Consider the following 24,477-nt stretch of genomic DNA (forward strand, 5'->3'; position numbering starts at 1 on the left):
CACAAGTTTCCAACTAATAAAGTAATGCTTATAAGTGGACAACCTCCTGGATCTATCCTAATCCATCTCTGAGTGAATTTGTCATGGCCCATGGGTTTGTGTATTATAGGTGGAGTTGTGAGGAAGGTACATTTAAATCTGTTTTAGAAATTGAAAGAGTAATCAGGACAGCATCTTGTTACTTAGGAGCAGGAAAAGTGGGTGGAATGAAAAAGAAAAGCAAAAAGCTAATGACGAATATATTTCTGTGAGCACAAGAATTTTTATAGCAACACCAGATTTCTCAAAAGCGCCTACTGTGATTTGTACCCAAATGAATAAAAAATGCAATCATTTATTCTTGTGCATTGTGCCAATGTGAGAAAAGAACTGCAATTCATTCAATGGTCCTAATTTAGACTGCTAGGAAGAGGAGCGGTTTAGAAAAAAGGGCAAGCTTTTTAAGTATCTGACACACATCTAGTAGGGCTATTTAAGAACTGCTGAACATTAAAATCAAGTTGCGGGGAGGTGGGAGGAGAGGAATTCTCATTTCCAGAGCATCACAAGGGTGAAATGTGGCCCATTTAGTACAAACTTGCCGATGGCTGCGTGGTCACTTCAGCCAGGGGTGAATCTGGAACCTGGAGAACTTTCAACGCTGCACTTATTAACGACGTTGATAATTGCGACTGAAATGGACCGATTTCTGCTAAGTAAACGGTTGTGCTTTGCCTCTGAACATGGAGACTTCTGGGAAAAACTTCAAAGAAACTGGGCGCATTGGGACCTCAAGAAAAGGAGGAATTTATCTACAGTGCTTTTTCTCTCCCAAGGAGTGGGAAGCACTTCTTAAACACAAGCTCTGATGTTGCTGTTTTCTCAGGACTGCCCTATGAATAAGCACGCAGTGATGAGCCGGAGAGAGGGATGAGTTCACAGAGTAAACTCCACAACAAAAGAGTTAACCCTTCCCGGGTAACCTCCGCTGTGAGCTTCGGCCCCTTCCTGGCTTTCTACTGCGCAACCAAACTGTGCTTGCGCCAATCGCGGCCGTCACATCGCTTACCAGTTGATTTCACAGACACTTTAGCCAGCCTATCATAACTTCGAATTGCCCAACCGCCAGCCAATCACAACTAAGGCTTGGTCTAGAACGCTCCAGGTCCGGGCGGGAGCTAATACCGGGTCCAGGAAAAGGGGCGGTAAGGAAGCTATGACGGACAAGTAAACTAAGCCAATTAGAGCAGAGAGCCGCTGCCTCACTAGCCAATGGAGAGGTAGGAAGTATAAAACGGGGTGGGCCTGTTGTCATGGGGGAGGTGGTGGCGCTTGGTGGCTTCTGGCGGCCGAGGTAGAGGCAGTGGCGCTGGAGTTGGTCGGGGGCAGCGGCAGGTGAGTGCGGGTGACGCCGGCCTGAAGTCTGGGGGCCGTCGCGGGGCGGAAACTCGAGCTCGGCGTTCCGGAGGCGGAGGCCAGAGGAAGGGGCGCTGGAGTGCGGGTCGGGCCGGGGCCAGGGCGGAGGCGGGGGCGGCGGCGAGTTCGCGCTGACTGGGCTGGTGGGAGAATGGCCCGGCTCCCGGCGGCGGAGTTCGCGGCGGCCAGGTAGGCTGGGGCCAGACCCAAGCGGGTCAGGCCGGGACGTCCCTTGGGACGTGGTGCTCGCTCGGGTCTGGAGCACGGACCGCGGCGCGTGTGTGTGGGGTAGGTCCCTGGGGAGACGGGAGCGACCGGGGTCCCAGACAGGGTGGTGACCGGTAATGACCCCGTCGGAGGACGGGGTGACTTGGGAATACCCAGGGCACAGTTTGGGTTCGAGGGCGAAGGGGAACCCTAGAAGTCGGGGAGCGGCCGAGCGGAGTGCTGGCGGGGGGGGTGAGGGGAGGGGGGTCGGGAAACTGGGAGGGGCCCGGGTTCGAAGGAGATGGGAGACGGAGGGCGGCGGGGGTCCGTGATGACAGGGAGCGACCTGAGTCCTAGCGAGGGCGTGGAGGAATGGCGGGGAGCGGGTGGGAACCCCCCTGAGCATCCGTAACAGTCGGAGGGAGGAGGACTCCGGGGAGTTAGGGAGCTGCGGGTCTTGGGAGGGTCGGTCCCATGGAGACCTCGAACAGCTTGGGGCGGAACCGGAGCGCCCTGCCCCCCCACCGCTGGTCTGGGATGAGAGACTCAAGGCTGAACTAGCAACTGCTGGGTCTGAGGATCCCCGGACACCGGGGGTGGGGGGGGGGGCGCGAAAAATCCTCGAGGAGTAACTCGGGTTTGCGACTGGGGTGAGAGGTCCAGCCGGGGAGTGGAGGCTCTTTGAGTTAGGAGTCTGGCTGATCCACCAGCAGGTGGGCGGGGAGAAATAATTTCCTTGTGGGAAGGGAGGAGAAGGTGGGGCGGAGCAGGGGCGAGCCGGTTGCCCCGGAGGAGAGCAGTGGTCTCGTGGAACTGGCCAGGAGACGAGGGGCATGAGCAGCGAGGTCATTAATAAGCTCTAAGGACGTCAGAGAGAGAAGAAACCTCAGCTTCCTAATGCGAAGGTGCCGTCCAGAACCAGAGAGAGGGTCCTGAAGGCAAGGGGAAGGGACTCACCTTCCAGTGCTTTCGGCAAGAAATTTGTTTTAGGGATGACAGCGGTAATATTAGAAAATAGGGACGTTGACAGGACGGGGGCATTTGGAAGAGGAAAGGGGAGGACTGTGAAGAAGTAGGACTGGGGACCTGAACAGAGAGAGGGGAGACATGCAGAGGAGGGGGCGCACCCTTGCCAAATTAGAAATACGTTTGAATTCTAGTTCCACCGCTTAGCTTAGACAGCTTCACCTCTCTGTGCAAAGGTTTTCTCATCTGTATAATAGGGATGATAGTAACTTCTACTTTATAGGTTTGCATTTTTCACACGAGTTAATATTTGTAGGACTTGTAGAATAGTGACTGGTACAGAGTAAGCGTGTGTCCTGGATTTTTAAATAGAGGATGAAGACAGACCAGAGTTCTTTAATGAGGTGGTTCTCAAACTTTAGCTTGCACCGGAATCACCTGGGGGGCTTGGTAAACGACACACGGCTGGCCCCACGGTATCTCTGATTCAGTAGGTCTGGGTGGGGCTTGAGAATTTACATTTACTTCAGGTGATGCTTAAGTTGATCCCACTTTAAGAACCACTGTTTTTTATTTATTTGTTTATTTTTAATTCTAACCAGAGGATATTTTTCTTTTTCTTTTTTTAAGAGTGGAAAGGATGGGGAGAGAGAGAGAGAAATTTAGATGTGAGATCGACTGGTTGCTTCCTGGGCCGGGGATTGAGCCTGCAACCCAGGCATGTTTCCCTGACTGGAATGGAACCGGGGGACCCTTCAGTCAGTGGGCCAATGCTCCATCCAGTGAGCCAAACTGGCTGGGGCAGGAACCACTGCTTTAAATGAAAACAATAATATTGTGGCAAACCTTAAAATACCTGCCTACCCTGCTAGGGTCAGAGGCATATTGCAAAAAAGATCTTAATCCAAGGGGCCCTCTATTTTAAGCTTGTTTTTCAAACTGTGGATCATGATTTACTAGTAATTTATCAAATCAGTTTTTAGTGGCTTACACTATTCCCTGTAGGGGGTGTGCAGTAGTCAGCCAATGGATGTTTTGCTCTCACATCGGTGTTTCTCTCTCCCTTCTCTCTAAAAAAAGAAAAGAAAATGAAATAGATGAACAGAATTGACTAGCATTGCACTTGGTAAGGAAAAGTATTGTTTTGGGAAATTTCTCTCATACATTTGTGTAGTAGGTCACAATGTAAAATGTATTTCTGACAGTCAAAAGACTGAAAAACTGTCTTGAGCCATACAGTGCAGCAAAAGCAGCCCCTCAGTAAGGGCTTATTATTTCTTTGTCTTCTGTTTGTGCTAATTCTTTCTCAGGTTGTGCTAAATTCTATTAAATTTCTTCAGTTTCTGATTTTATTTCTTCTGTGTTTGCCTTATCACATATCGTGTTGTACCTCTTTTTAGATATTGAGACTCTTTGGCACGAGAACTTAAGGGAGGTTGAGGCAGAGAAATGAAATTGGTGTTTTTCAGATGTGATGTGGCACACTTTGTTTCACTTATGCCTCCTTGTTTACCCTTTCTTTTTTACCACCCTACTGTAAAGTATTGTTTGTAAAAAACCCTAAATATACACAGACATATTAAATATTAACACTGATATGGACTGGTTTGAGAACAGTATATATATAGAAAATAAAAACCAAGTATGACACATTTCAAAAGAGAAAAGTGAAAGGATGTTTGTTTTTTAGAGTAAAAGTATCTTAAAACTGTTCATGGCCTTACACTAGTACAAAACATAATAGAAAAGCGTCTTAAAATATTTTTATTTTTTTAAAAATATATTTTTATTGATTTCAGAGAGGAAGGGAGAGGGAGAGAGAGATAGAAACATCAATGATAAGAGAGAATCATTGATTGGCTGCCTCCTGCACGTCCCCACTGGGAATCGAGCCCACAACTTGGGCATGTGCCCTGACTGGGAATGGAACCATGACCTCCTGGTTCATGCTCAACCACTAAGCTGCACCTAGATGGGCTAGGAAAGCATTTTTAAGGGAACCAGATCTATTTCACTGTGTATTTTAGATTTTTGGAGAGAGAAGAAATAGTGATGAAGCATGCAACAGACTGATGTACTAGTATTTCAGAGGTAAGGGGGCAGTGGGAAGAGGTTAACCAAAGAATTTATATGCATACTAGAGGCCCGGTGCAGGACATTCGTGCATTGGTTGGTGCGGAGGGGGTCCCTCAGCCCGGCCTGCACCCTCTCGCAGTCTGGGAGCCCTCGGGGATGTGTGACTGAGGGCTTAGACCTGCTCCTTGTGGGCAGTCGGACATCTTTTTTTAAAATTTTGTTTTATTGCTTTAAGTATTACAAAGAGTATTACATATGTCTCCTTTTTTCCCCCCTTGACATTCCCTGGCCTTCCCTACCCCTCAGTGTCTTGGATCCATTGGTTATGCTTATATGCATGCATACAAGTCCTTCGGTTGATCTCTTTGATTTTTCTATAAAAACTAGGTGGTTTATTATTTGAAAAGAGTTTATTTAGATCTGTTTTTATGGGTATAAGAACAGAGAAAAGCAGCATTGAAAACAGATTGTTGCATCTCTTTAAAATTTTAATCTAGTGGATTTATGTAACCCTTTCATTAATGTTTTGTGAAATTGTGAAGAAACTATTAATGAAGCTTTGCAGTAGAATGTTAAGATAATTTTTCTCTCTCAAAAATTATTTGTAGTTTTATTTCAAATTTTTATGTTTTGTTAAAATTTTTATTTTTGTTTGGAAGACTGCAAAACAACCATTGCATGTTTGAGTTGAAAATCATAAGTAATCTTTTCATAAAACAAATTTGCTAATTTTGGGGAACAAAGGTTCCAAGGATGAAAGCTTTTGAATTCCTTGCATTGAGTTAAATGTAGCATCACTACCACCAAAATGATTATTCTTTGAATTAGTGGTTGCCAACCTTTCGGACCTCACAGATCACCAGTGGTTCACGGACCACCGGTCGGCGGCTGCTGCTTTAAATCATTATACAGTTGGTGGGCACATTTGTTAGATCATTCAGGTCTTTACTAACTGATGGAGGAATGAAAAATCTTAATAATCACGTGTGGGAAAATGTAAAAGCTCATCCTTATAATATTAAGCATTGACTTGTTTTACTTCTGTTTTATTTTTCTTTATTGAGAGAGAGAGAGAGATGACTTGTTGTTCATTTATGTATTCATTGGTTGCTTCTTGTATGTATCTTGACTCCATCAAACCTGCAACCAGGCATATCCGGACAATGATCTAACCAACTGAGCTACCTGGTTAGGGCTACTTACTTTTCCTTTATTTTTTCTTACATATTTTTATTGCTTTTTAGAGAGAAAGTGAGAGAGAAACATTGTTGTGAGAGCTTAACATGTCTACTTCCTGAATGCCCCCCATCAGGGATCAGGCCCATAACCTGGGCATGTGCCCTGACTGGGCATCAAACTGGCAATCTTTTGGTGCATGAGACGAGGTCCAACCAACTGAGCTAACACTGGTTATGGCTACTTATTTGCTTCTCAATAAATGGACTTTAGTCAGTTGACTTATCCATAATTTAATCATACTTATCTATGAATAGCTTTGCTTGCTCAACTCATTTTACAGTGAGATTTCTTAATCAGTAGTGGTTTTTCAATACCAAAGAAACTGTGTGCTCCAGATGGCACAATTTAAATCATTTTAAATGAGACTCAATTTTACATATCAAAGATTATTCATGTAAATGATTTTCAAAAGTGGAATTCAATTAACAGTTAATTAAGTTTATTTTCTATTTCAGTAAAGTTTGTCTTTTATAAGGAGCTTTTAATCTGCTTTCTCCACTTCTTACTATATGGGTAGCCCGTAGCCCTCCAGCTACCCATATAGCAAATCCTAATGGAAATGTTGGTGCTTAAAATCTAGTACTTTCAAAGTACAAAACACCTATATTTGATTTTTAGTTTGCTGGGAGGATTCCTTTCATAGGAAAGGTCGCAGTGAACTTATCACCTTAAAGTAAAGTCTTATTTAATAGAGTACTTGAAAAGCTACATTTTATTTTAGGTTTAATATATTTTGATTTCTACATAATAGATCTTGAATTCTGCTGATTTCTGAATTCCGATGTTTCTTTGATAGGGCAAGGGAGAAAGGAAACAATTGTTTTAATTTTAAAATTTGCTTATCTTATTTTTAAAAAAATCTTGACATATTAAGTCTTTTATTTGCAAAGAAAATCTGTTTCAGTAATATATTGAAAATTTCATTATTAAAGGTAGAAATATTCTGTAAGACTTTAGGATGTTTATTCAGGTGTGAGACACACATACTGATACATATCTTATTGCCATATATGCATTATCTTATTGCCATATACTTTTGAGAATATAAAGTATACATTTAGAAATCTTGGGGCAAAAGGAGGGTTGAAACTAAGGGAGAATGAGAACACTGATGTGCTTAAGGGGGAGTCTGGAGCATCTGCAGGAAGTATGTCTAGAGGAGTGAGCTGTTCTTGGCTGCTTTCCTGGAGTGACATATGTAAAGGAGGATGATCCTATTTGCAAAATTCTCCCATGGACATATTTTTTGTTCTGTGTAGTTTCCATGGCTTGCTTTAATTCTTCCTTTGTTTTCTTCCACTCAGGAAAGCATGTCAGAATGCAAGGGAATAGACTGAGAATTGCTAGTCTTAGAAGCTGGGGGAGCCTGGGTAAGATATTGTAGATTTAGAAGAAGATTGGGCCCTGGCTGGTGGGCTTAGTGGTTAGAGCATCAGCCTGTGCACTGAGAGTCTCGGGTTGGATTCCTGGTCAAGGGCATGTATCTGGATTGCAGGTTCCATCCCCTCCCCTGGTGAGGACGCATGTGGGAGGCAACCATTCAATGCCGACACATCCATGTTTCTCTGTCTGCTCCTCCCCACCCGCTTCCTTCCGCTCGCTCTCTCTCTTAAAAAAAAAAAAAAAGTAAAAAAAAATAGAAGGTTGGACACGAGTCTCTCCTTCTGTAGCTCTTGGAAGTAGGTTCCCAGCAATTGTAACTCGACCAAGCCTTCTCACTGGTCCTTTCCAATGGAGTTTAGGATTAAGCAGTAGAAAGAGATTCCTAGTCATCTTAAATAAATTAACCAAGGAGCTGCTATATTAATAATTAATGTTCAGTGACTTCCTCTTCTCTCCCCACCAAAACTCTATTTCTCTCCACTTGCTTGCTGATACCTTATATTCTTCTAATCAAGATTGAAGTCTTGAGTTTTCTGGTCCGATAGCAAAATCTTAATTGTGGTAACTTGTTTATAGTATTAAGGTGTATATAGTTGATTAGGAAAATTATTATTTGATTAGATTTTTTCCAGTTTAGTTAGGGAGAAAGAGGGATTGAAAGCTGTAGAACATTGCTTAGTGCCTAAATATAAGCAAAGGGAAGCTAGGAGCACAGAAAAACAACAAAATTCATAACTTTATTTAAGATTGACTTTGGCTACCTTTGACCTTAGAAAAGTAAGTTAGTGATGCCTTTGTCTTGGTCAGCTATGCAAAAGTACACCTCAGGTACCTTTCAATTGTGTCAAGGGGTGCTGCTGTGCATAATTTATGAAGATTCATTTAATTACTTTTAATATAACCAACTTTGTTTTAAGGCATTTTAGCTGTCAGTATTCTTAAATAAAAATATTGTTGAAAGTATTACATATGTCACCCTTTTACCCCCCATTGACCTCTTCTAGCCTGCCTCCACCCCTAGCCTTTCACCACCTTATATCAGTATTCTTTAGTTTAGATATACTTTTTTCAACCTGTAATCTCACAGAACCATAGAATAGCCTGATTATGACAGAAATATATTCATAACGACCATATTATTAAATTGAAAAAGGCATAATTTGTGTTCTGAGGAAGCATGATAGAATGGACAAAGTCCAGGTTTTATAATTGTATGACCATGTTTTTTAAATCCTGGCTCTATTATTTTCTAATTGAGTAGTTTATTCAACCTCTCTTAGCCTCAGTTTTGTCATCTGTAAAATGGAGTTTAAATTATCCTCTTTACTAGTCTGATGGTGAGAATTAAATGAAAAACATTTTGTATAGTGCCTTACCTATAGTGGGTGCTCAACATGTAGCAATGTTAATTAGTAATAATTATAACAATATTAGGCCTATTATAGACTTCTCTTTCTAGGAAGGTCTATTATTCCAGATACTATGATTAGTGACAGTTAGGAAAAGCAGAGTTGACTTTAAAGTTTTACATGTATTTTAAGCATTTACATCGATTTGTTGTTTCACTTACATATGCATTCATTGGTTACTGCTTGTATGTGCCGTGAATGGGATTGAACCCACAACCTTGATGTATTGGGATGATGCTCTAACCAGCCAGGGCCTGTATTTTAAGCATTTATTATTTTGTTTTTGTGGTTTGTTTAGTTGGGTGGATTAGACTAAAAAATGTGGCAAATGAGGCTAATATTTTGTGTTGTCACTGGCTGTATCTCTAGCATTACCTGATCCTCTTTCAAATATGTATGCTTTTTTAAAAAAGTCATTTATTTATTTTATTATTATTTAATCCTCACTCGAGGATATTTTTCCTTTGATTTTTAGAGAGAGTGGAACAGAGAGGGAAAGACAGAGAGATATATCCATGTGAGAGAAACATTGATTGGTTGCCTTTTGCACAAGCCCGGACCAGGGCCTAGGCTGGGGAGGAGCCTGCAACTGAGGTACATGCCCTTGACCATAATCGAACCTGGGATCCTTCTGTCCACAGGCTGACACTTATCCACTGAGCCAAACCGGCTATGATTGTATGCATTTTTGTTAACAGTGGGAACCATTAACCTCACTGCTAGAAAAAACTAAACATTATAGATTTAATGATTTTAAGTTAGTTCTAAATTCCAGTTGGAAAGAATCAGGGTATCTATCTCCCCAACATTTAATACATTCCTCTTCACTATTGATCCAGAAGTAGATTTTAGTTCAAATCCAGCTCTACTTCCTTAGGCAAGTTAACTCTTTTGTATAAGTCCTGTACCTTCCTTAGTTAAGGATTTGGTCAGAGGTGAAAGAAAAAATTTTCTACATCTGTAGAAAATTGTTAAAAGCTTCATTTTCTTTTCTTTCCCTTTTTTTAAAAATCAGAATCAGCTTGTGCTGAGCAGATCTGTTCATTTATTTATTTATTTAATTTTGTTTTATTGCTTAAAGTATTACAAAGAGTATTACATATGTCTCCCCCCGCCCCCGACATTCCCTCGGCCTCCCCTACCCCCCCGTGTCTTATGTCCATTGGTTGTGCTTATATGCATGCATACAAGTCCTTTGGTTGATCTCTTACCCCGCCTACCTCCCCCCAACCCTCCCTAGCCTTCCCACTGTAGTTTGACAGTCTGTTCGAGGCAGCTCTGCCTTTGTATCTATTTTTGTTCATCAGTTTATAATGGTCTTTATTATCCATAAATGAGTGAGGTCATGTGCTATTTTCTTTCATTGACTGGCTTATTTCACTTAGCATAATGCTCTCCAGTTCCATCCATGCTGTTGCAAATGGTAAGAATTCCTTCTTTTTTACAGCAGCATAGTATTCCATTGTGTAGATGTACCACAGTTTTCTAATCCATTTGTATTTTCTCTTTTTAAAAAATTTGATTTCAAGGAGAGAGAAAAACTTTGATTTGTTCTTCTACTTATTTATGCATTCATTGGTTGCTTCTGGTAAGTGTGCTGACTAGAGATCGAACCAGAACCCGCCACCCTGGTGTATCGTGATGATGCTCTAACAAATTGAGCTACCTGGCCAGGGTGCTATCTTATCTCTTAAATTGTCTCTTAAAAGCAGGTGTATAATTTCCATAACATTCATCATGTAATGGGTTTTATTTAAATGTCATCAATAGCCCTGACCGGTTTGGCTCAGTGGATAGAGCTTCGGCCTGCGTACTCAAGGGTCCTAGGTTCGATTCCAGTCAAGGGCATGTACCTTGGTTGCGGGCACATCCCCAGTGGGAGGTGTGCAGGAGGCGGCTGATCGATGTCTCTCTCTTATCGATGTTTCTGACTCTCTATCCCTCTCCCTTCCTCTCTATAAAAAATCAAAATATATATTAAAAAAAAAAATGTCATCAATGAATGCAGTTTTTGAATGGTTAACCATTTTAAAGAGTTGATTCATTCTCTTTTTAATTATTTATTATTGGTAGCCTGAAGGAATCATATTTTCTATGATAGCCAAGTCTTAAGTATTTTTGCAAAGAATACAGTATTGAAAGTACTGGCAAGAAAATGAACTGTAAATGTCCATTTGTAGGACTGGTCATCATTTCTAAAAATGTTAATATTAACATGTTGCATCAAAAGCTATTCATTAAAAATTTTTTTTTATTGATTTCAGAGAGGAAGGGAGAGGGAGAGAGAGATAGAAATATCAATGATGAGTGAAAATAATTTATTGGCTACCTCCTACAATGCTCTGTACCAGGGATCGAGCCTGCAACCCTGGCATATGCCTTGACTGGGAATTGAGCCGTGACCTCCTGGTTCATAGGTCAATACTCAACCACTGAGCCACAGTTTATGCCGGGCAAAACTGTTCATTTCTTAATGATCTCTTTCTCTTATATTCTAGCTTAATTTTAGAAACCATACAGTTTTGGTATTTTATCTTGTTTTTGAGTTATTTGTGATATTTAATCTCTTCATAAAGTTATACATTTTTTGTAGTCAGGACTTTGTTTTATATTTTTTAGTATTCTCTGGCATACATAAATGTACTGAATGAATGGTGGGGAGATCCTGATTAGGGTTGAGTTTTACAACATCAAGTAAATGAACTTCAGTTGTCTGAGTTCAAATCCAGCTCTACTTCCTTAGGCAAGTTAACTCTTTTACTGGTAGCTTTAGTTTCTCATCTGTAAAATAAATTGCTTTGAGGATTATATGAGACTAGAGGCCCGATGCACGAAATCATTGCAAGAGTAGGGTTTCCTTCCCCCTGCTGCCGGCACCTGCTTCCCTCTGGCACCTGGGACTCAGGCTTTCCTCTGGCTGCCGGCAGGCACCCAGGACCCGGGCTTCCCTTGCAGCCCTGGCTTCATCCAGAAGGTGGTCCGGAAGTGCGTCCTGTCTAATTAGCGTATTATGCTTTTATTATTATAGACTAGAGGCCCGGTGCACAAAAATTTGTGCACTCAGGGGGGGTGTTTTCCCTCAGCCCGGCCTGTGCCCTCTCGCAGTCTGGGACCCCTCGGGGGATGTCCACCTGCTGGTTTAGGCCCACTCCCTGGGGGATTGGGCCTAAGCTGGCACTCAGACATCCCTCTGGCACCCCAGGAGCCCTCAGGGGATGTCCACTTGCCAGCAGGGAGCAGGCCTAAGCTGCAGTCGGACATCCTTAGTGCTGCTGAGGAGGCAGGAGAGGCTCCCACCACCACCGCTGTACTGGCAGCCATCAGCCTGGCTTGTGGCTGAGCAGAGCTCCCCCTGTGGGAGCGCACTGACCACCAGGGGGCAGCTCCTGTATTGAGCATCTGTCCCCTGGTGGTCAGTGTGTGTCATAGTGACCAGTCATTCCTGGTTGTTCTGCTGTTAGGGTCAATTTGCATATTACCCTTTTATTACATAGGATAATTTATGTAAAGAGTTTATCACAGTACATGGCCTTTAAAAGAGTCTTATATATAATGTTTATGTTGACCAATGTTAACATAATGAAATATGTCTACATATAATATTTGATGTAGATATGGAACCTAGTAGATAAATTTTCATTAAAAAAACATAATAAATAATTTTAATTAAAAAAAATGATCTAGCAAAATATAAGTGTCTTGTATATAAAGTTGAACTATGAGACTTAAACTTCATTTAAATATTAAAAATAATCTTAAAGCCCTCGCCAGTTTTGCTCAGTGGATAGAGCATCAGCCTTTGGATCCCGGATTCAATTCTAGTCAAGGGCACATGCCCAAGTTGCGGGCTTGACCCTCAGTAGCGGGTGTGCAGGAGGCAACTGATCAATAATTCTCTCATCACTGATGTTTCTGTCTCTCTCCCTCTCCCTTTCTCTCTGAAATCAATAAAAAATACATATATTTAAAAAAATCTTGACTTCTTTTCGACTCTGTTGTATTTTTAGTCCAGTCTGTGGAAAAACTTGAATATTTTAATTCAGCTACATTTGTACCTTTAAGTCACAGTAAAGTCTTAATTATTTATATCTAGATTAGCAGTGTTATAGCTAATCCCTAAATTCTTTTGATTATAAAGTGTAGCTATGGAACCTAGTAGATAAATTTTCATTAAACTCAATATCTATTTTATTTAAGATGATATTTAAATATTCAATCTCCTTGACATTGAATATCCTTATCAATAGCTTTCAATCTGTTACCTGCAACTCTTTGGATTGAGGGTGGATGTTTTCGGTTAGTAAAGAGTTTTCAGATCCATTTGCTCATCAAATATTATATGTAGACAAAATTAATACATTCTCAATATGCATATGTATACATACACATATATATTTAGAACTTTTATACATATGTATATATAAATATATGAAGGACATATTCTTACATATTTTTTTTTTTAATTAAATCTTTATTGTTCAGATTATTACATTTGTTCCTCTTTTTTCCCCCCATAACTCCCCTCCTTCCAGCTCCCACCCCACCCTCCACCCTCACTCCCCACCCACTGTGTTCATCCATAGGTGCATGATTTTTGTCCAGTCACTTCCCGCATCTCCCACACCCCTTTTCCCCCCAAGAATAGTCAGTCTATTCCCTTTCTATGTCCCTGATTCTATTATAATCACCAGTTCATTCTGTACATCAGGTTATTTATTCACTTGATTCTTAGATTCATTTGTTGATAGATGCATGTTTGTTGTTCATAATTTGCATCTTTACCTTTTTCTTCTTCTTCCTCTTCTTAAAGGATACCTTTCAGCATTTCATATAATACTGGTTTGGCGGTGATGAACTCCTTTAGCTTTTCCTTATCTGTGAAGCTCTTTATCTGACCTTCAATTCTGAATGATAGCTTTGCTGGATAAAGTAATCTTGGTTGTAGGTTCTTGGTATTCAGCACTTTGAATATTTCTTGCCATTCCCTTCTGGCCTGCAAAGTTTCTGTTGAGAAATCAGCTGACAGTCGTATGGGTATTCCCTTGTAGGTAATTGAGCCTCTTTCTCTTGCTGCTTTTAAGATTTTCTCTTTGTCTTTTGCTCTTGGCATTTTAATGATGATGTGTCTTGGTGTGGTCCTCTTTGGATTCCTTTTGTTTGGGGTTCTCTGCGCTTCTTGGACCTGTAAGTCCATTTCTTTCACCAGGTGGGGGAAGTTTTCTGCCATTATTTCTTGAAATAGGTTTTCAATATCTTGCTGTCTCTCATCTTCTGGCACTCCAATAATTCTGATATTAGTCCGCTTAAAGCTGTCCCAGAGGCTCCTTACACTATCTTCACACTTTCGGATTCTTTTTTCATTTTGCTTTTCCAATTGGGTGTTTTTTGTCGAATCTTTTGTTTGATTATTGTGCTCCTCTGGTCTGCTATTGGGTATAATATTCTTTATTTCAGTCCGTGTATGCTTACTTTCTAATTTCTTTATCGTAGCATCGAGGGTCTCATTAGTTTTCGTGAGGTTCTGCACAAATTTATGGCAAGCCCTCAAAATTGCGATTCTTAGCTCCATATCCTCCATTTCTGTCATGTTTTTTTGTCTCCGCATCTTTTATGCTTTCTTGGTGCACCCCCTTGTGGTCTCTGTGCGCAGTCTTGTTCTAGCCAAGCCTTAATTGTTGTAGTTAACACTAGAGGGGTTTGACCACCAGGCCGACTGGCTATAGGAATCAGCTGTATGGAAAAAGTCTGCCTTCTGGGGAGGCGCTAATCCAGCCTTTGCCTGAGGCGATCGGCAAATGGCTGTGCGCAGGGTTTGGGCGGGGCGGGATCAACAGGGCGGGCGGAGGGAGCAGTTATGGCCACGCTCAGTCCCGTTCCCAGAGGCTCTGCTTCTCAGAACCCCGGCAGCCGCTGCAAACCTCGGAGAGAAAGCTGCCCTCAGGTTCCAACTGATGCCGTATAATCCCGCTTCTCCTGTTTGAGTCTGGGTCCCTAGAGACTCGCCCGGATCTGGAGCCCAGAGTCTGAGACTCACTCCCGACAGAAAACGACAACCGCGCCCTCAGCCACCAGCCCGCTTTGCGCGCACACCTCGGTACCTTTGTATTTTCCACACTGCGCCGCCTCTGAGCCTCGATTTGCTCTTCTCTTTCCTTCTAGTTGTAGAGTCTCTCTTCAGCCAGCCTTCCTGTGGTTCTGGGTGATGTCCGTTCAGTCTTTTAGTTGTATTTTTGAAATGGTTGTTTGCGGCAGCGGTCTCCGGTGTTTACCTACGCTGCCATCTTGGTCTCCTCTATCTCCTACATATTCTTATGTAAGAATGAATTCATAGTAGTTTTGGTGGTTTTCACTGTTTGTTACATCAATGGATGTTGAAAATTTCAGCTACCATTTTCACTTTTAAAAGGCTTGTCATACTTAAAAGCTCTTGGCATACTATTTCTACCTTTTTCTTACCCAAATGTGCCATTTCAGAAATACTAGTATACTTCTGTTCCCCCAGTGTGGCATATGCATTTTAAAAAAATATATTTTTTAATTGATTTCAGAGAGGAAGGGAGAGAGAGGAATAGAAACATCATTGATGAGAGAGAATCATTGATGGGCTGCCTCCTGCATGCCCCACACTAGGGATCGAGCCGGCAACCCAGGCATGTGCCCTTGACTGGAATCGAACCTGGGATCCTTCAGTCTACAGGCTAACGCTCTATCCACTGAGCCAAACCAGCTAGGGTGCATATGCATTTTTTAAAAAAACAGCTTCATTCAGGGATAATTGACATATGATGAACTTGCACAATATTTAAAGTATATAATTTGATGAGTTTTTACCTATTTATACACCACAACCAGGATAAGGAACATACTACTATAAAAGTTTCCTTTTGCCCCTTTGTAATCCATCTCTCTTTCCACCCCCAGAGGTAACCACTAACCTGCTGTTATTATAGATTAGTTTGCATTTTCTAGAATTTTATGTAAAAAAGAGAAATATATGGTGTAACACCTTTTTTGAGAGAGAGGTCTGGCTTCTTTCACTCAGTCTAATTAATTTGAGATATATGTTATTTTGTGTATCAGTAATTTATTTTGATTGCTCAGTAGTATTTCAGTATATGGATATATCACAATTGTTAAAATCTGTCCTGTTGGTAGTCATAGGGTTATTTCTGGTTTTTAGCTATTCAAATAAAGCTTCTATGAACATTCGTGTAGAAGTTTTTGTATGAACACATATTTTCATTTCTTTTGGATATATATCTAGTAGTGGAATTAGTGGATCATATGGTAACTCAGTTTTCCAAAGCAGCTGTACTATTTTATATTCCCATTAGAAGTAGGAATGGGAATTCCATTTTTTCTACATCTTCACCACCACTTGTTGTTATCTGTTTTTTTATTATAGCCATTAGAGTTAGGATGTGATAATTCACTGTGTGTGTTTTAATTGATTTACGAGAAGAAGAGGAAGGGGGAGGGAGAGGGAGAGAGAGAGAGAGAGAGAGAGAGAGAGAGAGAGAGAGAGAGGAAAAGAAACATCGATTTGTTGTTTCACTTATTTAGGCATTCATTGGTTGATGGGCGATCAATCTGCAACCTTGGCTCTAACCAACTGAGTTACCAAGCCAGGGCTCATTGTGGTTTTGTTTGCATTTTCCTATAGGCTAATGATGTTGAGAAATTTTTTATGGGTTTATTGGCCATTTGTATATCTTCTTTGGAGAAATGTCTATTCAGATCCCTTGCCTATTTATGAAATGGGATATTTGTCTTCTATTATTGAGTTATGAGTTATAAAAAACCTTTTCATATTCTGGATACAAATCCCTTATCAGATGAACGATTTGTATACATTTTTTTCCAGTATGTGGGTTGTGTTTTCACTTTCTTTTAAAAAAAATTTTTAATCTATTTTTTATTGATTTCAGAGAGGAAGGGAGAGAGAAACTTCAATGATGAGAGAGAATCATTGATCAGCTGCCTCCTGCATGCCCCCTACTGGGGATCAAGCTCGCAACTTGGGCATATGCCTTTGGGAATCAAACCTGGGACCCTTCAGTCCACAGGCTGACACTCTATCCACTGAGCCAAACTAGCCAGGGCTCCCTTTGGAGGTTCCTTGGTCTCCCTGGGTTGCAGGTTCAATCCCATTCAGGAGGTAACCAATTGATGTCTCTCTCTCATTGTGATGTTTCTCTCTCTCTCTCTCTCTCTCTCTCTCTCTCTTTTTTCCCTCCCTGTCACCTCTCCCTCCCTTTCTTCCACTCTCTCTTAAAAAAAAAAATCATTGGAAAAAAATATCCTTGGGTAGTATTAACAAAAAATAAAATATTTGCTAATTTGGTAAGGAGAAAGTAGTAACTGGTTTCTGAAATTTGTATTTATTTGATCATTTAAAATATGAACATTAATCTTTAAGTATTTCTTTTTAGTGACATTATGTTCCTCTTCTTTGTCCATTTTTTTTTTGAGTGGTTGTTAATTTTTTTAAAAAAATATATTTTATTGATTTTTTTACAGAGAGGAAGGGAGAGAGATAGAGAGTTAGAAACATCGATGAGAGAGAAACATCGATCAGCTGCCTCCTGCACACTCCCTACTGGAGATGTGCCCGCAACCAAGGCACATGCCCTTGAACGGAATCGAACCTGGGACCTTTCAGTCCACAAGCCGATGCTCTATCCATTGAGCCAAACCGGCCATGGCTGGATGTTAATTTTTACACGGACCTGGGGATGGATTATATTAAAAGATGTGACTTCATTTACATAAATGATAAACAAAAAGTTGTTTCATGTCTCTCTTTTTTAAAAAAAATATATTTTATTGATTTTTTTACAGAGAGGAAGGGAGAGGGATAGAGAGTTAGAAACATCAATGAGAGAGAAACATCGATCAGCTGCCTCTTGCACATCCCCTACTGGGGATGTGCCTGCAACCAAGGTACATGCCCTTGACCGGAATCGAACCTGGGTCCCTTGAGTCTGAAGGCCGACGCTCTATCTGCTGAGCCAAACCAGTTAGGGCTCATGTCTCTTTCAATTTAGTTTTGCCTTCCCTCCCTCTAACTACTTTCTAATTCTGTCTGTTCTTGAATTTCATACAGTAATAAAGTAGAACAATTATGGCAATAAAAGCTATGTGACTATGGTCTCTGTCTCAAAATAGTATACTGTATTCACCCTTTTTGTGTTGATGTGAGATGATAAAATGCCTACATGAAATGAAGTGAAGTGAATGACCTTCTGACTATACATCATGTTGACCTTAAAAGTAAAACAGCAAAAATGGGTTTATTTGGGCACAGCAAAGAATGGCAATTTGGGACAAGCAAACTATAGTAAAAGCCATAGGCATGTCCAACAAACAAAGGGCCATTATTTTATAGAGAAAAAGGAAGAAATTGGGAAGGGTTGTTTCAAATGAAAGTTAATTGGATAGAAGCAGGAGTTCAGGGTGATGGGGGCTACTCATTGGTTGAGTTGCTATGGTAGTCGATATCTGTGGGAAAGGCAGTGTACATTTTTCCTGTTGGGGCCTGTAACTGTGATTCATTCCTGTTGGGGGTCTGTAGTTAACAATTCTTTCTGTAGTGGACCTCTAGTGAAGCTATATGAGAGCTCCCCCCTTTAGCCCCCTGTAGTAGACTTCTAAAGTTTACTAAGATTCTTACTCATTACTTTAGTAGTGTGAGATTTCACTTTATTAATTTTCACAGTCAGAAGGATCATCATCTCCTTTGTTTATATATATATAAATATAAATTTTTTTTTTTTTATTGGTTTCAGAGTGGAAGGGACAGGGAGAGAGAGATAGAAACATCAATGATGAGAGAGAATCACTGATCGGCTGCCTCCTGCACACCCCCTATTGAGGATCAAGCCTGCAACCCAGGCATGTGCCCTTGACCGTAATCGAACCTGGGACCCTCCAGTCCGCAGGTTGACGCTCTATCCACTGAGCCAAATTGGCTAGGGCCATCATCTCCTTTGGATGATCCTGGAGCATTGAGCCATGACGATGTCGGTGATTAGATGTCAGGAGCAGATGATGTCAGTGTTTGGGAAAATTTAATATTTTTGGACTGTGGTTTACTGTGGGTAACTGAAACCATGGAAAGCAAAACCATGGATAAGGAAGGGGGACTACTGTGCCCTTTTTACCAGTATTTTTATTTTTTAAGAATTTATTTGAGCCAAAACTGATGACACTGCTGGGAAGCAAGATCTCAAATGTTCCCTACTGTATCCTTTTTATTCGACTTCTTTTGCTTAACATATTTTTAAAATTCCTTTTGTCTTATGTTTATTAAGGAGACTTAATCAGTAGAATATTATAGGAATCGTATGTTCTTTTAAATACAATGCCATTAAAGTAGTTTCTAAACTACAGTTTAAGTATTCAGTTTACCTCAAGTCCAAGTTGTATCTCCTAAGAGTTTTCATCATAATAGCCATTGTAAGCCAATGTGGGGAATTTCTGGAGAAAACACTTCACTTAGGATGAGCATACACCAAAAATGCATAAGAAAAAAAAATGTGCAAATATATTTAAGAGTTTTTTAGGAATATCACTTAATAAAACTTTGGGATTTATTTGTGTCTTAAAAGCACCAATTAAAAAATTCCTCAAAAATTTATATTGTGGCAAGAACACCTAAGTGAGTTACTGAACAAAAAAAGGTTATTTTTAGTATAACAATTACCTCCAACTAAGGATTTTTAAAAATGAATTTTAAAATGAGACAGAATTTGAATAAGACATTTTCATTGAATAATAAATTCAAATAATTATTGTAAACAACAGATAAATTCCTAGGTGGCACCGTATTTCATTTTATGGATATATCAAACGTTGTTTCTCAATTCTTTTGATAGACATTTGCATTATTTTTAGTTTTTGCCTGTTATGAATAAGGCTGCTATAAACGTCCTTGTACAAGTCTTTTTGTGAACATGTTTCAGCTCCCTTGGTTGAAATACCTAGGAGTGAAATTATTGGGTTGCAGGGTAGATGTATATTTAACTTTATAAGAAACTAGAGGCCCAGTGCACAACATTTGTGCACTAGTAGGGTCCCTAGCGGCTGCTGGCTGCCGGCCAGGTACTTCCTCCCTTCCCCCGGCCAGCCCCGGCCCCTGGTCGAACTCCCAGATGACCTCCCAGTCAAGGGGACAATTTGCATACTATGCTTTTATTATATAGGATTGCCAAATGGTTCTCCATTAGTAGTGTTCTCCAGTTGCTCCATATCTTCTCCACTACTTCCTTGGGTTGTTAGTCTCTTTGATTTTTAGCCATTCTAGTGGACGTAAAGTAATATCTTAGAATGGTTTTAATGTATATTTTCCAGATGACTAAAGGTGTTGAGCACTTATTCTTTGTTGTTAAAATCTTTTACAAAGGCAAATTTGTAGATTGATAGTAAATCCTATATAATAAAAGCCTGATATGCAAATAGACCGAACAGTGGAATGACCAGCAGATTGACTGGTCGCTGTGATGTGCATTGACCACCAGGGGACAGATGCTCAACGCAGGAGCTGCCCCCAGCGCACAGGCCCCAACCAGCAGCTGCGAGGGGGGGGGGGAGGTGGTCAGCAGGCAGTGCCAGGTCCGCCCAGGCAGGTGCAAGTGGGAGCCCCAATCACCCTGCTGGTTGCCCCACAGATAGGCCCTGATCGCCAGCCAAGCCTAGGGACCCTACCAGTGCCTCTAGTATCTTAATAAAAGAATCATTTTAATTATTATATATGGACCTAGATTTCTTATCAGACTTGTAAGATCAGAGGTTATTTTGTAATTAAAAGTAAAATGGAAAACATTTATTTCTAGTATAAGATTTTTTAGAAATTTTATATCATAGTGAAATTCATATAGTTTTTTGGAGTTAAGTAAACATTTGCTGTTGATTAATGTTTGTAAGAACTTTATTTGACTGATAAGTAAATGATTCAAAAGGAAGACTCTAGACTGTGTTTTGTAGAGCTCTTTTTTGAATTTGGTATGTTGAATCATTGATTCAAGAACATTAAAATTGCATGATCTGGCTAGTAAACTATTCTGTGTTAGAGCCACACGTGAGAACTGATAGTCTAGTAAGGGTATCAGGTAATAATAATACTAGCAGCAGCTAACACTCTATCCAGACATGTTCTAAGCAATTTAAATACACGAATTTAGTCACCTGAATGAAGGTAGGTACTATTATTGTCTTTATTTTCCAGTTGAGGAATCTGAGATACAAATGTTAAGCAGTTTGCCCAAAATCATAGAGCAAGTGGTCTACTGGGATTCAAACTTAGTCTGGCTCCAGAACTCATACTTTTACTACTCATTGCTAAAGTGATTAAATTAAATGCAATCAGTTTTTGCATTCTTATAGTTTAAGATTTCTAAGTTTGTAAATAGACTCTCTACCAGTTTCTCTTCCTTTACTATCAGTACTCCTGTAATATATACCAGGGGTAGATTTATAGAATGAAAGTTTTATCTGACTTAACAGATGGTGGACAACCCTAGTAACCTGATATTGAGTGCTTTAATTTCTAGAGAAGATGTAATTTCTCTCTTTACCTTAGTTGAGTGTTGGAATTGGAGCAGTTACTTTTAGACGGTCAGCAGTGTTTGTTTAACTGGTCTTTGTGAAAGTCTCTAAATGTAAATGTTTAACATCCTTTGGAAACAAACTGAGTGAGATTTGAGGTTGATGGAATTTGTGTCTGAAAAATGTTGGACCTAATAACAGCACTGCCTAAATACTTGATATTCATAGATATTTATGTGTTGGCACAGATTCACAGCTCTTAAAATTTGTTTTCTTTTGGAATTCCCTGCATACTGAAACCATGGAACTCATCTTTGTCATTAGTTTGGGTTTAGATAAGATTAATCTTTGAGGGAAGGCTAGATTTTTCTTTTTTTAAAATCTCTTTTTATTGATTTCAGAGAGGAAGTGGGAGGGAGGGAGAGAGAGAAACATCAATGATGAGAAAGAATCATTGATCAGCTACCTCCAACATACCTCACACTGGGGATGGAGCCCGCAATCTAGGCATGTTCCTTGATCGGGAATAGAACCGTGATCTCCTGGTTCATAGGTTGACGCTTAACCACTGAGCCATGCTAGCTGGGTGGCTAGGTTTTTGGGGGCCAATTTCCTTGAATGAAGGTTTGGGGAGGGGAGGAAATAAAAGTATATATTGGCTTTGCCTTCACCATGCCTTTTGTGGCCTCCTCTACTTCTGGTTTGGTGTCATTGTATCATGGGTGATGTAAAGAAGTTGGGGTGGATAGGAAGCATTTTGTATGTTTTAAATGAGAGAATATAAATTCTTGAAAAAATAAATTATGAAATATGAGTTTAATTCCTGTGCTGCTACACTATGATTTGGGTAAGTGTTTTAACTTCTCTGGGTTTTTATTTCTTCTTTTATCAAGTGATGGTACTAGACTGGATACAGTTTTGGGAGGGTTTTGATTCTGAAATATTTAAGTTATTCTAATAATTATAATGACTATAATTCAGTTTTCTTATAGCAAATAAATAATACCAACACCATTTATTGAGTAGCATCTATTCCTCACTGATCTTCAGTGAGGATCTTAACTCATATTTCTATATACATGTGGGCCTGTTTTTATGCTCTAGTTACCTGTCCCTTAGTTAGTACTATACTATCTTTATTTACTGTAGCTTTGTAATAAACTTTTAAATATCTCATATGGTGAGGCCCTACCCCTCATTTTGTTGTTCTTTAAAATTATATTGATTATTCTTCTAAATCATTCTTAACCTTTAAAATTCTGTGATTTTTGTGTATAGTGCTGAAGTACTGGTTAGACTCTCTGGGATTTGATTGGTAATTAATACGTTCTTATTGAATGAATATATGACCAATTGCCAGTAAGGTTCTGTAAAGGCTTATGGATAACAAAGTATTATAAGTTAATAGTAAAATTATGACTGACTCTTGAGAATACTGCTAAAATACTTGGCTTTTCTTTTTGGAAGCATATAATTAAATTACTTTGAAATTTGGGTTGGGTGTAATATTAAATATCTTGAATGTTCTCCATGCCTGCAGCCCCATTCCATACTCCCTATGGTGTGCTATTCAATAAGTGGTGTATGTGTGTGTGTGTGTGTGTGTGTGTGTGTGTGGTTTTTACTCAAGAGAACTTGAAGTGATATGCCCTTTACTTTCTCTTCCTTTTAATAAGGCTATTTGGTTTGCTTTGAATGCTTTTTCTTTTTCATTCCAAGCCATAATAGAAACATCTTCTTACATGAAGGCTTCCTTTAGTTTCTTTCTTTTTGTTTTTTATTATTCCTCACCCGAGGATATTTTTTCCACTAACTTTTAGAGAGAGTGGAAGGGACGGGGAGAGACACAGAGAGAGAAACATCTATGTGAGAGAGACACATCTGTTGTTGCCTCCCGCACTCACCCGACATGGGCCGGGGATCGAGCCTGCAACTGAGGTACAAGTCCTTGACCAGAATCAAACCCATGACCCTTTCCAGTGGTTCTCAACCTTCCGAATGCTGCGACCCTTTAATACAGTTCCTCATGTTGTGGTGACCCCCAACCATAAAATTATTTTCGTGCTACTTCATAACTGTAATTTTGCTACTGTATGAATCGTAATGTAAATGTCTGATATGCAGGATGTATTTTCATTGTTCGCGACCCACAGGTTGAGAACCGCTGCTTTTTTAAATTTTATTTTTGCTAAAAGTATTACAAAGGGTATTACATAAGTGCCCCTTTTTCCCCCCCCCTCCCTTGACAAACCCCTGCCCTCCCTTACCCCCCAGTGTCTTATGTCCATTAGTTATCCTTATATAGATGCATACAAGTCCTTCGGTTGATCTCTTACTCCCCTCCCTCCTGTCCCCCAACCCTCTCTGGCCTTCCCACTGCAGCTTGACAATCAGTTTGAGGCAGCTCTGCCTCTGTATCTATTATTGAGAACCGCTGCTTTAATCCAAGGGTCAATGCTCTAACCACTGAGCAACTGGCTAGGATGAAGGCTTTCTTATCACTTTCTCTACATTTTATCTCTTTCGATTCCATAGCGCTTTGTTCCAATACTACGTGACATATTGTCTGCTTTGCATTATAATTAAGTATACCTTTTCTCCCTAGATTATGTACATATTAGGGGCCCAGTGCATGAAGATTGGTGCACTGGGGGTGAGTCCCTCAGCCCGACCTGCACCCTCTCCAATCTGGGAGCCCTCAGGGGAGCCCTCTCCAATCGGGGAGTTTCTGTCTGTCTTTGCAATCATATGAGTGAATTGTCTGAGACCCCAACCCAGTTTGGTTTATTTCTCACAGAATAATAGAAGCATTTTTTTTTCTTTGCTTCATTGGTGGAAATTTCCTGGAAGTTTTAGGATATCTTCCCTTTAATTTTTCCTAGGCACTCTGATTTTACTTATGTCTCTCACCTTTGCTTTCCCTCCATCCCCCACCGCAACAGTAACTTGCTCCAGGCTCACTTTGCTCTAGTGTCTAGGACAGGGGTCCTCAAACTACGGCCCATGGGCCACATGCAAATACAAATATTGTATTTGTTCCCGTTTTGTTTTTTTACTTCAAAATAAGATATGTGCAGTGTGCATAGGAATTTGTTCATAGTTGTTTTTTTAAACTATAGTCCGGCCCTATAACGGTCTGAGGGACAGTGAACTGGCCCCTTGTTTAAAAAGTTTGAAGACCCCTGGTCTAGGAGATCCATCTGCCACCAGAACTACAATTCCCAGCATTCCTGGTGCTCCCCACGTTCTTGGGTTT

General features: G+C 40.4%; 1 protein-coding gene across 11 annotated transcripts in view; it reads left to right on the plus strand.

The window, feature by feature from the left end:
* Nucleotides 1-1,289: 1,289 nt before the first annotated feature.
* The window catches only part of NUMB (NUMB endocytic adaptor protein), a 136,806-nt gene continuing 113,618 nt past the window's right edge, over nucleotides 1,290-24,477 (plus strand). For 8 of the 11 annotated variants that reach the window (XM_070417051.1, XM_070417114.1, XM_070417101.1 and 5 more), the window contains exon 1: nucleotides 1,295-1,374. The gene's annotated coding sequence lies outside the window, so the exon portion shown is untranslated. Of the gene's footprint in view, nucleotides 1,375-1,565; nucleotides 1,585-24,477 lie in introns of those variants that run through there. The other 3 variants (XM_070417066.1, XM_070417093.1, XM_070417073.1) reach the window with 3 other exon arrangements.

This window comes from Myotis yumanensis, unplaced genomic scaffold, assembly GCF_028538775.1.
Source record: "Myotis yumanensis isolate MYYU_CA2020_CCGP unplaced genomic scaffold, mMyoYum1.0.hap1 SCAF_1, whole genome shotgun sequence".
NCBI classification, from domain to species: Eukaryota; Metazoa; Chordata; class Mammalia; order Chiroptera; family Vespertilionidae; genus Myotis; species Myotis yumanensis.